This window comes from Theropithecus gelada, chromosome 7b (assembly GCF_003255815.1).
Source record: "Theropithecus gelada isolate Dixy chromosome 7b, Tgel_1.0, whole genome shotgun sequence".
Classification (NCBI taxonomy): domain Eukaryota; kingdom Metazoa; phylum Chordata; class Mammalia; order Primates; family Cercopithecidae; genus Theropithecus; species Theropithecus gelada.
This window is the reverse complement of record NC_037675.1, coordinates 75,331,138-75,344,998: the sequence shown is the minus strand read 5'-3', so window position 1 is coordinate 75,344,998 and position 13,861 is coordinate 75,331,138. Positions and strand designations below refer to the sequence as shown.

The 13,861-nt window shown below is 44.7% G+C and overlaps 1 protein-coding gene across 3 annotated transcripts in view; it reads left to right on the top strand.

Annotated features, from left to right (window-relative positions):
- The window catches only part of ENTPD5 (ectonucleoside triphosphate diphosphohydrolase 5), a 58,197-nt gene that overhangs the window by 8,055 nt on the left and 36,281 nt on the right, over window positions 1-13,861 (top strand). For all 3 annotated transcript variants that reach the window (XM_025392046.1, XM_025392044.1, XM_025392045.1), the window contains exon 3: window positions 1,561-1,624. The gene's annotated coding sequence lies outside the window, so the exon portion shown is untranslated. The remainder of the gene's footprint in view (window positions 1-1,560; window positions 1,625-13,861) is intronic.

Genomic DNA, 13,861 nt, shown 5'->3' with positions numbered 1-13,861 from the left:
GGCTGAGGCAGGAGAATTGCTTGAACCTGGGTGGCGGAGGTTGCAGTGAGCCAAGATCATGCCATTGCACTCCAGCCTGGGCAACAGAGCAAGATGCCATCTCAAAAAAAAAAAAAAAAAAGTTTACTTTGGAGACCCTGTAGTTAGAATTTATAACATTGGTTGCATGAGTCATATCCATAATTCAAATCCTGTCTTCAATGTGTCATCTTCAGATTTATGTTGTGTAGGTAAGTTTAACTTTTTTGTTCCTGAGGGAATAGAAAATAATATATAAACTCAAATTCTTCAAGTGATTCTTTCACCTTAGTCTCCCAAAGTGCTGGGAGTATAGGTGTGAGCCACCAAGCCCCCATCTGCTTGGTCCCTTTTAACCACATACTCATGCATGTAATAGTAGCTACTCATTGATTATATTGTGGAACATATGGCTGGCATTTTATTTTATTTTATTATTATTATTTTTTTTGAGACGGAGTCTCGCTGTCACCCAGGCTGGAGTGCAGTGGCCGGATCTCAGCTCACTGCAAGCTCCGCCTCCTGGGTTTTACATCATTCTCCTGCCTCAGCCTCCCAAGTAGCTGGAACTACAGGCGCCTGCCACCTCGCCCGGCTAGTTTTTTTTTGTTTTTGTTTTTTTTTTGAGACAGAGTCTAGCTCTGTCGTCCAGGCTGGAGTGCAGTGGCCGAATCTCAGCTCACTGCAAGCTCCACCTCCCGGATTTATGCCATTCTCCTGCCTCAGCGTCCCGAGTAGCTGGGACTACAGGCACCCACCACCTCGCTCAGCCAGTTTTTTGTATTTTTTAGTAGAGACAGGGTTTCACCGTGTTAGCCAGGATGATATCGATCTCCTGACCTGGTGATCCGCCCGTCTTGGCCTCCCAAAGTGCTGGGATTACAGGCTTGAGCCACCGCGCCCAGCCTGGCTGGCATTTTAGCAGCAAAAAAAGACCTCATATCTCAGCTCACTACAGCCTCAACCTCCCACATTCAAGCAATCCTCCTGTCTCAGCCTCCCAAGTAGCTGGGACTACAGGCACATGCCACCACACCTGGCTAATTTTTTGTATATTTTGTAGAGATGTGGTTTCGCCATGTTGCCCAGGTTGGTCTCAAACTCCTGAGCTCAAGCTAACTGCCTGCCTTGACTTCCTAAAGTGCCAGGATTATAGGCATGAGTTACCACATCCAGTCTGTGTACTTTATTTACGAATTAGCTCCTTAGTCATTGCCTTCTCCACCTTTACACACACATATACACCAGCTTCTAGAAGGAGTGTGACTTGCGTCTCTTGCTGTTGGTGACTTTTTAAATGAGCTGGATGTGTGGTAAAGTAGCTGAGGTTGTAATTTGAGTGAGAAGAAAGTGTAGGGGAGAAGAAAGAGCAGGAGGGCATTAGATTACAAGTCAGGAGATGAGCTTGATGATGTGGATTCCAAAGCCTGGAGAGATTAGAAATGAAAATGTAGAAGAGATAACTGAGTCAAAAATAGGCATACTGACAGCAGAGAAAAAAAGGAAACTGTTCTCGTAATTACTCATTTCCATCTTACACAGGTTGAAAAAGTGATATAATAGTTAAAGGAACAAAGGAGAAAATTCAGAAGGAAAGAAAAAATTGGTAAGTAACATATATAATACTTCACTTTTTCTTAGGTCAGATTTCTGCAATTTCTGCTTTGTTGTTCCTAGCTGAGAGATCACAGTAGATGGAAAAGGGTCCACAAGGCACTGAAAGAGCTGTCACAAAGTCCAGTAGCCTTATTCTGTTGGAGAGGCCCTCATTTGCTTATGTTGACTTGAAATTCTAATAATTATGGCTTATATATAATAATAATTATGGCTGATTTACATCCTACAACAGATTTAAAAAGAAAATTAGGAGGTAATGGTGGTTTATTGAAGGAGTTGGGCACATGACAATACTGATCAGTGATAATAGATAGCATGATGTCAGAAAAAACTAGCTCAGAAAGGATAGCAAGCTGGGACCATTTGGTGACAGAAGGGCAAACAGTCCTATAGACCTACTGTAGCCCTTGGAAGCATCTCAGTTTTACAGGAAAACATAACTGATAATCATAATCATGACTCTGAACTATAAATAAAAGGGTATTCCCTGTGGGAAATTATATAATTCACAATGGAAACACTTTTTTTTTTTTTTTTTGAGATGGAGTTTTGCTCTTGTTGCCCAGGCTGGAGTGCAATAGCTCAATCACAGCTCACTGCAACCTCCGCCTCCCGGGTTCAAGCGATTCTCCTGCCTCAGCCTCCCGAGTAGTTGGGATTACAGGCATGGGCCACCATGCCCGGTTAGTTTATATTTTTAGTAGAGTCGGAGTTTCTCCACGTTGGTCAGGCTGGTCTCAAACTCCTGACCTCAGGTGATCCACCCGCCTCGGCCTCCCAAAGTGCTAGGATTACAGGTGTGAGCCGCCACGCCTGGCCGAAAACACTTTTACTAAACACTGTTAAAGTGTTATAGTGGAGCCAGGTATAGTGGCTCATGCTTGTAATCCCTTGAGAGGTTTGGGACGTGGGAGGCTGAAGCTGGAGGATCACTTGAGTCCAGGAGTTTGAGACCAGCCTGGGCAACAAAGCGAGACTCCTTTCTCTATAAAAAAATTGAAAACACGGCCAGGTACGGTGGCTCACGCCTGTAATGCCAACACTTTGGGAGGCTGAGCCGGGCAGATCACGAGGTCAGAAGATCGACACCATCCTGGCTAACACAGTGAAACCCCATCTCCACTAAAAATACAAAAAATTAGCCAGGTATGGTGGCAGACGCCTGTAGTGCCAGCTACTCGGGAGGCTGAGGCAGGAGAATGGCGTGAACCCAGGAGGCGGAGCTTGCAGTGAGCCGAGATCACGCCTCTGCACACCATCCGGCCTGGGCAACTCAGTGAGACTCTGTCTCAAAAAACAACAACAACAAAAAAAATTGAAAACACATAAAAATTATCTGGGCGCAGTGGTTCATGCCTGAAGTCCCAGCCCTCTGGGAGGTTGAAGCAGGAGGATTGCAGGAGTTCAAGGCTACAGTGAGCTGTGATTGTTCCATTGCACTCCAGCCTGGGTGACAGAGCAAGACCTTGTCAATAAAAATAAGTTTTTTTTAAAACCCGAAGTTTCTTTGGTATTTAGAAGGAAAGCATCTTGAAGGCAGATTTGGTGGGGGAAAGACAAATTTGGGAAAATGAAATTATGGGGAACCGCTATTCCTTCCTTTATACATGAAACTATCATTGTAATATTTTTATCTTTCTCATGTTTTTCATTTTGATTTAACTGTTTGAAGCAGTAGCTATTTCTCAGTTGATGACAAGAAAGAGAAAATGTTTTATTCTCTTCCCAAAGTTAAAATCCAATATAAACGGTGCCCAGTGGCACTGATCCTAGTGGCAGTTACTCTTCTGTACATAGTGCCTCCCACAGTGGATATGGGTTTCGAGGCAGACAGAGCTCATCACCTCGGATTTTCATTCTGTTTTTTCATTGGGGCAATATGAACCCCCTCCTGATTGATATCTTCTTATCTAAAGGACTTTGATTCTTAATGAATGGGCAGGAAAAGACCTCCTGATATGTGAAGAAAGAGAGGCAACAATAGCAATAGCTTTCCTGAGGAGTGATTATTGTAGTGAAGTCAACCCTGAAACAATGGAGAATGAGGTCATGCCTGACTCATTTTGTTATTATACCCAAATGAGTTCATTGTGCAGAATGGGCCTTCTTGACACTTGTCTAATGACGTTTTGATTAAAATGAAATAATGTGCATACAAAAATGACCTGTTTACAGGAAAGAATTATGTATTTGTTGGTAACTACCAGTGACATCAATTCTCATTTCTTAATTGGCAGATACAGTATTTGATTTTAGGGTTAGACTTTAAAGGATATATCCAGCCAGGCATGGTGGTATGAGCCTATAATTCAAGCTACTTGGAAGGCTGAGGTGGGAGGATCACTAGGCTCAGGAGTTTGAGACCAGTCTGGGCACCGCAAGACCCTGTCTCAAGAAAGAAAAAATAAAAGGCTAGGCCAGACGTGGTGGCTCACGCCTGTAATCCCAGCACTTTGGGAGGCTGAGGCAGGCAGATCACAAGGTCAGATCGAGACCCTCCTGGCTAACACAGTGAAACCCCATCTCTACTAAAAATACAAAAAAAATTAGCCGGGCATGGTGGCCGGCGCCCATAGTCCCAGCTACTCAGGAGGCTGAGGCGGGAGAATGGCATGAACCCACGGGAGGTGGAGGTTGCAGTGAGCCAAGATCGTACCACACTGCACTCCAGCCTGGGCAACAGAGCGAGACTCCGTCTCAAAAAAAAAAGAAAAGAAAAAAATAAAAAATAAACGGCTATATCATTCAACTAGCCCTCTGATCTGTGAATCTATTCTGGAAACATGATCAGATTTGGAGCAAGGACCCTTCCCTCCCTACCAGTTTGAGACAGCTCATATTGTTGGAAGTTCATTCTGTTCAGTCTCTCCCCCAGAAGGTTGCATGTTCACTGGCCTTGTTGTATGTAAGTCCTTGACAATGATCTAAGAAAACCTGAGTTTAAAAAAAATTTTTTTTCTTTGTCCAGGGTGGTGGCTTATGCTTGTAATCTTAGCACTTTGGGAGGCTAAGGTGGGCGCATCACTTGAGGTCAGGAGTTCAAAACCAGCCTGGCCAACATAGTGAAACGCCATCTTTACTAAAAATACAAAAAAATTAACTGAGTGTGGTGGTGGGTGCCTATAATCCCATCTTCTTGAGAGGGTGAGGTAGGAGAATCACTTGAACCTGGGAGGTGCAGGTTGCACTGAGCCGAGATCACACCACTGCACTCCAGCCTTGGCGACGGAATGAGACTCCATCTAAAAAAAAAATAAAATTTTTTTTCAACACAAGGTCTCACTTTGTTACCAAGGCTGGAGTACAGTGGTGCAATCACAGCTCACCGCAGCCTCAAACTCCTGGGCTCAGGAGATCTTCCTGCTTTACCCTCCGGAGTAGCTGAGACTACAGGTGTGTGTCCACCATGCTTAGCTCAAAAGCTGACTTTTAAATAAACCTTTTTATTAGTTTTATTGACTTGAAAAATATTGCTATAAAATTTTTCTATGGTTTTCAAATCTGTTCCAGTTGTCAGTCTTGTCCCTTTTCACCAAATACCTCTTCAGTACCTTTTTTTTTTCCCCCTCAAAGATAGAGTCTTGCTCTGTCACCTAGACTGGAGTGCAGTGGCATGATCTCAGCTCACTGCAACCTCTGCCTCCTGGGTTCAAGCAATTCTCCTGCCACAGCCTCCTGAGTAGCTGGAACTACAGGCATGTACCACCACACCCAGCTAATTTTATATATATATATATATTTTTTTTTTTTTTTAATTATACTTTTAAGTTCTAGGGTACATGTGCACAACGTGCAGGTTTGTTACATATGTATACATGTGCCATGTTGGTGTGCTGCACCCGTTAACTCGTCATTTACATTCGGTATATCTCCTAATGCTATCCCTCCCCCCAATTTTTTATATTTTTAGTAGAGACGGTGTTTCATCATGTTAGCTAGGATGATCTTGATCTGACCTCGTGATCCGCCCTCCTTGGCCTCCCAAAGTGCTGGGATTACAGGCGTGGGCCACCGCGCCCGACCGTACCTAATTTTTTTTTTTGAGACGGAGTCTTGCTCTGTCTCCCAGGCTGGAGTGCAGTGTCATGATCTTGGCTGACTGCAACCTCCGCCCCCTGGGTTCAAGCGATTCTCCTACTTCAGTCTCCTAAGTAGCTGGGATTACAGGTGTGCACCACCACACCCAGCTAATTTTTTTAGTTTTAGTAGAGATGGGAATTTGCCATGTTGGCCAAACTGGTCTTGAACTCCTGACCTTCAGTGATCCGCCCCCCTCGCCCTCCCAAAATGTTGAGATTATAGGCATGAGTCACCACGCCTGGCCAGTTGTTCATTTTTAAGAGTTAATATCGGCCGATGTGGTGGCTCACACCTATAATCCTAGCATGTTGAGAGGCCGAGGTGGAGGATTGCTTGAGGCCAGGAGTTTGAGAGCAATCTGACCAACATAGTGAAATCCTGCCTATATTTCTTTTCTTTTTTTTTTTTGAGACCGAGTCTCGCTCTTTTGCCCAGGCAGGCATGAGCCACCGCACCTGGCTTATTTCTTTTTTTTTCTTTTTTTTTTGGAGACTGAGTTTCACTCTGTCGCCCAGGCTGGAGTGCAATGGTGCGATCTCGGCTTACTCCAACCTCCGCCTCCCGGGTTCAAGCGATTCTCCTGCCTCAGCCTCCCAAGTAGCTGGGATTACAGGCATATGCCACCACGCCCAGCTAACCTGTCTTATTTCTATATATTATTTTTTTCTAAGAATAAACAAATGAACAAAAACAGTTAATATCATTGGAATAACATGCAGTTCCTAAAATAAGAAGTATGTAAGATGTGTTTATTGAAATATATATATGGTATACTGGGAAAAAAACCCACAAAATATTACACAAATACTGATTACATCTTACAGTAGCCAGCCTCCAAGATGCTCCCCAATGATGCTCACCTCCTAATATTCATGCCTTTGTGTAGTCCCCTTGTACATTTCATCAGGGTTGGTCTGTATGAGCATTAGAATATAGAAATAGACTTCCCAGACTAAGTCATAAAAGACATTACTGCATCTGCCCTGCTCTTCTTGGATTGACTGCTCTGGAGGAAGCCAGCCACTGTGTTACAAAGATATTCAAGCAACCCTATGGAGGATCTACACGGGGAGCTACTGAGGCTTCCTGCCCACAGCTGGCATCAACTTGCCAACCATTGAGTGAGCCGTCTTGGAGGTGGGTCTTCCAGGCCTAGTCAAACCTTCAGATTGACTGCAGCCCCAGCCTACATCTTGACTACAATCTCATGAGAGCCTCAGAGCCAAAACTATCCAATTAAACCACTCTCACATTCCCAAACCACAGAAATGGTGAGATAGGCCGGGCGTGGTGGCTCACACCTGTAATCCCAGCACTCTGGGAGGCCAAGGCAGGCAGATCTCCTGGGGTCAGGAGTTTGAGCCTGGCCAGCATGACAAAACCCCATCTCTATTAGAAATACAAAAATTAGCTAGTGTGGTGGGGGGCGCCTGTAATCCCAGCTACTTTGGAGGCTGTGACAGGAGAATCGTTTGAACCCAGGAGGTGGAAGTTGCAGTGAGCCAAGATCACACCACTGCACTCCAACCTGGGCAACAGAGGGAGACTCTGTCTCAAAAAAAATAAAAAAGGGATGAGATAATAAGTATTTTTATTGCTTAATAAATGTACTTATTTACTTAATTAATTTATTTTTTGAGACAGGGTCTTGCTCTGTCTCCCAGGCTGGAGTGCAGTGGCATGATTCTAGCTCACTGCAGCCTCGAACAGCTGGGCTTAAGTGATCCTTCTACCTCAACCTCCTAAGTAGCTGGGACTACAAATGTGCATTACCATGCCTGGCTAATTTTTTCATTAAAAAATTTTTTTTTTTTTTTAAATAGAGAGGGTTTTGCTGTGTTGCCCAGGCTGGTCTCAAGCTCCTGGCCTCAAGTGATCCTCCTGCCTTAGCCTCCCAAGTGTTGGGATTTACAGGCATGAGACACCATGCCCAGTCAATTTCTTTTTTCTTTCTTTTTTTTTTTTTTTTTTTTTTTTTATTCTTCAGCTAAGACAGCAGAAGAGGTGATTTATTGTATGGTTGTTACACTCTTCCACAAGTAAACACAGAAATAGTCCAGAATGTCACAGGTCCAGGGCAAAAGACCAACATGGGCAGTTTTGGTTATGACCAAGGTGGATCTCAGAGGTGATCAGCGATCGGAGGGCAATAAAGTTCTAGATCCGTTGAGACAAGCTCTAGACAGTAGCATGCAGTCCCACAGCTCGTACCAGCATCCCCAGCATCTGGCGTTCCATGTTTCTTCTCCTGTGGCCTCCATGATGCAACAAGCTAGCGGTTTACTTTTGGATCTCTGCCTCATCTTTCTTCTTTTGCGCTTCAGCCTGTGCATTCGCTTCTTCCTCCACTCGGCTCTCATGGTGCAGAGGTGTCCAAGAAAATGGTGCTAAGGCCGAGAGAAACCCCAGCCCATTTCTATTGTCAGTTTTTATTGAACTCCACCTTGGGCGCTCTTCTAGGTTCTTGGGTTATATCAGTAAACAAAAAGATTTCTGCCCTTGAGGAGCTTGTATTCTATCAGAGGAACACAGACACTAAATATAATAAGTAGCCTTTCCAGTGTGTTAGAATGTGATAAGTGGTGTGGAAAAAAGAAAAAGTAGATCAGAGTAAAGGGAGTTGAGAAAGCAGGTAGAGGTGGGAGCATGTGAAGGAGAGAGGTTATAGTATTAAATAGGTCTCAATAAGAAAGTGACATTTAAACAAGTGTTTGAAAGAGTTGCAGGAATTTATCAAGTGGATATATAGGAAAATAATTTCTAGGTAGTGGGGACAGCTTAGAGTGAAGGCCCTAAGGCAGGAGCCTGAGTTACATAAGCACAGAGATCAGTGTTGGGGAAGAGGGTAAGGTGAAAACTATTAATAGATGGGGTCAGAGATGTAGTGGGGTTGGAAGCAGAAGGCTATTGTCAGGGCCTTGTTTCTCTGAAATGGGGAGCCAGTGCTGGATTTTGCATAAAACAGAGACATACTCTAATTTATATAAAATGATGACTTTGGTTGCTTTTAAAGGGAGACTGACTCCAGTGGGGTAAGGATAAAAGCAGGAAAATCTGTTAGGACAATATTAGCAGATCACGTGAAAGATGATAGTGGCTTGGGCGAAGGTGGTAGCAATGGAAGTGGTCAGAAATGGTTGGATTCTGGAAATATATTCAACAGCAGGAAATTAAGATCTTCAAAAGCTCTTGATTAGCTGGGCACAGTGGCTCGACCCTGTTATCCCAGCTACTCAGGAGGCTGAGGCTGGAGGATTGCATGAGGCCAGGAGTTCAAGACCAGCCTGGGTAACACAGTGAGACTCTGCCTCTACATAAATAAATAATAAGCTCTTGGTTGTATATGGGAAGGTCAGACTGCTGTAAGACTTTCACATCCTGATGGAAGTCTCACTTTCCAGCCTCATCCCAGATCATTCTGTGCTCTACACTTGCCTCCCCACTCCCATATCCATCTTTTCCAAGAGCCCTATTAGATAATCTTTCTTGGGTGGCCTAGTAGTTAAGACTGTGGCTCTGGAATTAGACCATCTGGGTTTGATTTCTGGCTCTTTTCACTTAACTACTATGTGATCTTAAGATACTTAGTTCCTCTAAGCTCGGTTTTCTCATTTATAAAATTGGAATCTTAATAATCGTACCCAACTCACAGAGCAGTAATGTGAGATTAAATGAGTTAATCTATGTAAAATACTTAACATCATGCTTGGTATCTACTAAGATCTCCATAAATATTGGTTACTATTTTTTTTAAATCTCAGATTATGTTCCTTTGACCACAATCTTTATCCTCTGTATTAAATGCTAACCCTCTTCTTCTATATCATCTTTCACTAGTCTTCTACTTTTTGTTTCTCAAATTCATATAAAAAAATTCTTGAGGACGGCTTTTAATTATTAATATTATTTGAGACATGGTCTCACTCTGTCGCCTAGGCTGGAGTGCAGTGGTACAGTGCAATCACAGTTCACCTCAGCCTCCTCTTCTCAGGCTCAAATGATCCTCATACCTCAGCCTCCCAAATAGCTGAGACTACGGGTGTGTACCACCACACCCGGCCATTTTTTTTTTTTTTTTTTTGAGATGAAGTCTTGCTCTCTCACCAGGCTGGAGTGTAGTGGTGCGATCTGGGCTCACTGCAACCTCCGCCTCCCAGGTTCAAGCGATTCTCCTGCCTCAGCCTCCTGAGTAGCTAGGCCTACAGGTGCGTGCCACCATGCCCAACTAATTTTTATTTTATTTGTTTATTTATTTATTTTGAGACAGAGCCTCGCTCTGAGGCACAGACTGCAGTGTAGTGGTGCCATCTCGGCTCACTGCAAACCGCCTTTCCCAGGTTCACGCCATTCTCCTGCTTCAGCCTCCCAAGTAGCTGGGACTACAGGCGCCTGCCACCATACCTGGCTAATTTTTTGTATTTTTAGTAGAGACGGGGTTTCACCGTGTTAGCCAGAATGGTCTTGATCTCTTGACCTCGTGATCTGCTCGCCTTAGCCTCCCAAAGTGCTGGGATTACAGACATGAGCCACTGTGCCCAGCCACACCCTGCTAATTTTTTAATATTTTGTAGAGATAGCATTTCACCATATTGCCCAGGCTGGTCTCAAACTCCTGGGGTCAAGCAGTCCTCCCACCTTGGCCTCCCAAAGTGCTAGGATTACAGGCATGAGTCATCATACCTGGCCTCATCATTATTTTTAATTTTCATATGGATAGGGTCTCACTATGTTGTCCAAGCTGGACTTGCACTCCTTGGCTCAAGTGACCCGCCTTCCTCAGCCTCCTGCGTATCTGGGACTGTGGCCACGTGCCACTGCATGTGACTCTTGAGGAAATTTTTAAATGAAATCAAACTATACTTTTCCTATCATCTGTTCATAATCCCTCTGGTCTTTATACATATCTGGTCTCTATTCTTTCTGTAGTTATTTCTGTTCATTTTTCATGATGGCTTCAAATGTCATTTCTTTTTTTTTTTTTTTTTTTTTTTGAGACGGGGTCTCGCTCTGTTGCCTAGGCTGAGATGCAGTGGCATGATGTTGGCTCACTGCAGCCTCGCCTCCCAGGTTTGAGCAATTCGCCCACCCCAGCCTCCCGAGTAGCTGGAATTACAGGCATACCGCCACACCCGGCCAATTTTTGTATTTTTCATAGAGATGGGGTTTCACCATATTGGCCAGGCTGGTCCCGAATTCCTAACCTCAGGTAATCCCCCCTCCTTGGCCTCCCAAAGTGTTAGGATTACAGGCATGAGCCACTGTGCCCAGCCATTTCTTTTATATATGTTTATATATATATTTTTTAATTGAGACAGGGTTCACTCTGTCACCCAGGTTGGAGTGGGGTGGTGCAATCTCGGCTCACAGCAACCTCTACCTCCCAGGGGCCTCAAGCAATCCTCCCACCTCAGCCTCCCAAATAGCTGGGACTACAGGTGCATTCCACCATGCCTGACTAGTTTTTGTATTTTTGGTGGACATGAGGTTTCATCATGTTGCCCAGGCTGGTCTTGAACTCCTGAGCTCAAATGATCTGCCTGCCTTGGCCTCCCAAAGTGCTGGGATTATAGGCGTGAGCCACTGTGCCTGGCATCAAATACCATTTCTTGATGTGTTTCCAAATCCTCTAGGGAGTTAGTCCTGTGTTTTCAGTTTATTTACCTTGTTTTTGTTTTTTTTTTTTCTCTTTGAGACAGAGTCTCGCTCTGTCGCCCAGGCTGGAGTGCAGTGCCTGGGATCACAGGGGCATGCCAGCACGCCTAGCTAATTTTTGTATTTTCAGTAGAGACAGGGTTTCATCATGTTGGTCAGGCTGGTCTGGAACTCCTGACCTCATGATCCGCCCACCTCGGCCTCCCAAAGTGCTGGGATTACAGGTGTGAGCTACCGCGCCTGGCCCTTTACCTTTTTTTTTTTTTTGAGATGGAGTCTCGCTCTGTCGCCCAGGCTAGAGTGCAGTGGCGCAGTCTTGTCTCACTGCAACCTCCACCTCCCAGGTTCAAGCAATTCTCCTGCCTCATGCTCCTGAGTAGCTGGGATTACAGGCACGTGCCACCGTGCCTGGCTAATTTTTGTATATTTAGTAGAGACAGGGTTTTACCATGTTGGTCAGGCTGGTCTCGAACTCCTGATCTTATGATCCACCCGCCTCGGCCTCCCAAAGTGCTGGGATTACAGGAGTGAGCCACTGTGCCCAGCCTACCTTTTTTTTTTTTTTCCTGAGACGGAGTTTTGCTCTGTCACCCAGGCTGGAGTGCAGTGGCGCGATCTTGGCTCACTGCAGACTCCACTTCCTAGGTTCACGCCATTCTCCTGCCTCAGCCTCCTGAGTGGCTGGGACTACAGGTGCCCGCCACCATGCCCGGCTAATTTTTTGTATTTTTAGTAGAGATGGGGTTTCACCGTGTTAGCCAGGATGGTCTCGATCTCCTGACCTTGTGATCCGCCCACGTCGGCCTCCCAAAGTGCTGGGATTACAGGTGTGAGCCACTGCGCCCGGCCTTTTTTTTTTTTTTTTTTTTTTTTGAGACAGAGTCTTACTCTGTCACCCAGGCTGGAGTGCAATGGTGCGATCTTGGCTCACTGCAACCTCTGCCTCCTGAGTTCAAGCAATTCTCATTCCTCAGTCTTCTGAGTAGCTGGGATTACAGGCCTGTGCCACCAAAACTGGCTAATTTTTGTATTTTTAGTAGATACGGGATTTCACCACGTTGGCCAGGCTGGTCACGAACTCCTAACTTGAGGTGATCCGCCTGCCTCGGCCTCCCAAAGTGTTGGCATTACAGGCGTGAGGTACCACGGCTAGCTTCTTTACCATTTTTATGCTTAGTTTTAAAAGTTACGGTTATTTTTATGTATGTCTGCCACCTCTGCCAGACTCAGCATCTTGAATAAAAAGGTCTGTTTTCCTCACCTTTACTTTTCTGGCACCTAGCACTTGGTAGGCATCAGTAAACATTTGTACAATTAAGCAATTGCGTGGTCCTGATAAGGCTCCTGATTGCAGTCCTTACATGTAACTACCAGATTTGTATTTGGATACTCCCTTGTTCAGTATCTTCAGTGGCTTCCTATCACCTGCAGAGTAAAGTCCAAACTCCTTAGCTGAGTATTTGGTGTCCTCTACTCTGTGAACTCAACCTGCTTTTTCAACTTTATTTCCTACTATAGTTGGTCAAACTGATCATTCACTGTTCCCCAGGGACCCCCGTCCCTTTTCCACATCCATGTCTTGATTCATGGTTTTATTCCTGAAAAGCACTCCTTGCCTGTCCTCATTCATTTCCCTCCTCAGGCTCCCCGTCAGATACCACCTTTTTCACAGAACCTTCTCTATCATCCCAGCTTTGAAGTTTCAGAGCATAGTAACTGTGCTGCTTGACACATTTTCACTTTATGGAGGTAATTTATGGACATGTATTTTTTCTCCAACTTAGTGTAGTTTCTTAGGGTTTCTTAAAGTTTCTTAGATGATTTATCTTTGCATGCTGTACTTGTAAGCAGCAGTAAGAAATTGCTTATTTCTGGAATGGCTGTCGCTGTCAGTTACTACGGGGTGAACAAGGGGAACGAACGCAGAAATAAAGACAAAGACAAAAGGATCTGTTTTGAAAGAAGGGGTCAGGGGGTTCATTGCTTCTAGTGAGCAAAGGCAGCCCTGAGATGCTTCTACAGCCTTTCGTATTTATTAGGTAGAAAGAGCAGGGAGGGAGAGTTAACGGTTGGTCAGCTGCTTGATTTATCACAGGTATACATAATTGATTTCTTTGTACAACAGACTTCAGATGTTCCTATAGATAATCACAAGGAACATTGCGCTGGGGGTGTGACTGCCCTCAGCACCCCTTCTGGGGCAGATGCAGTTTGTCAGTTTTCCAACATCCTGCTTTCATGAGAACAGTTTTCTGTTTGCTCATATAGCCTCCAGTGGTATACTAAGTTGGTCACAACCCTCATTCTTTTTGCCTGTTACAAATGGCCAAATGAATGAATTAATATGTGAATAAATAGGCTTCACATGCCCTATCCATGGGCTGGTTTGGAGGGGAATTGGGAGTTGGACATGTGATACATAGGCCGTAGTGGGACACTGGGAAAGGAGGTACTCCTTGCCCTATTGCTTCTGCCTGCATATTCCATTAGCCTA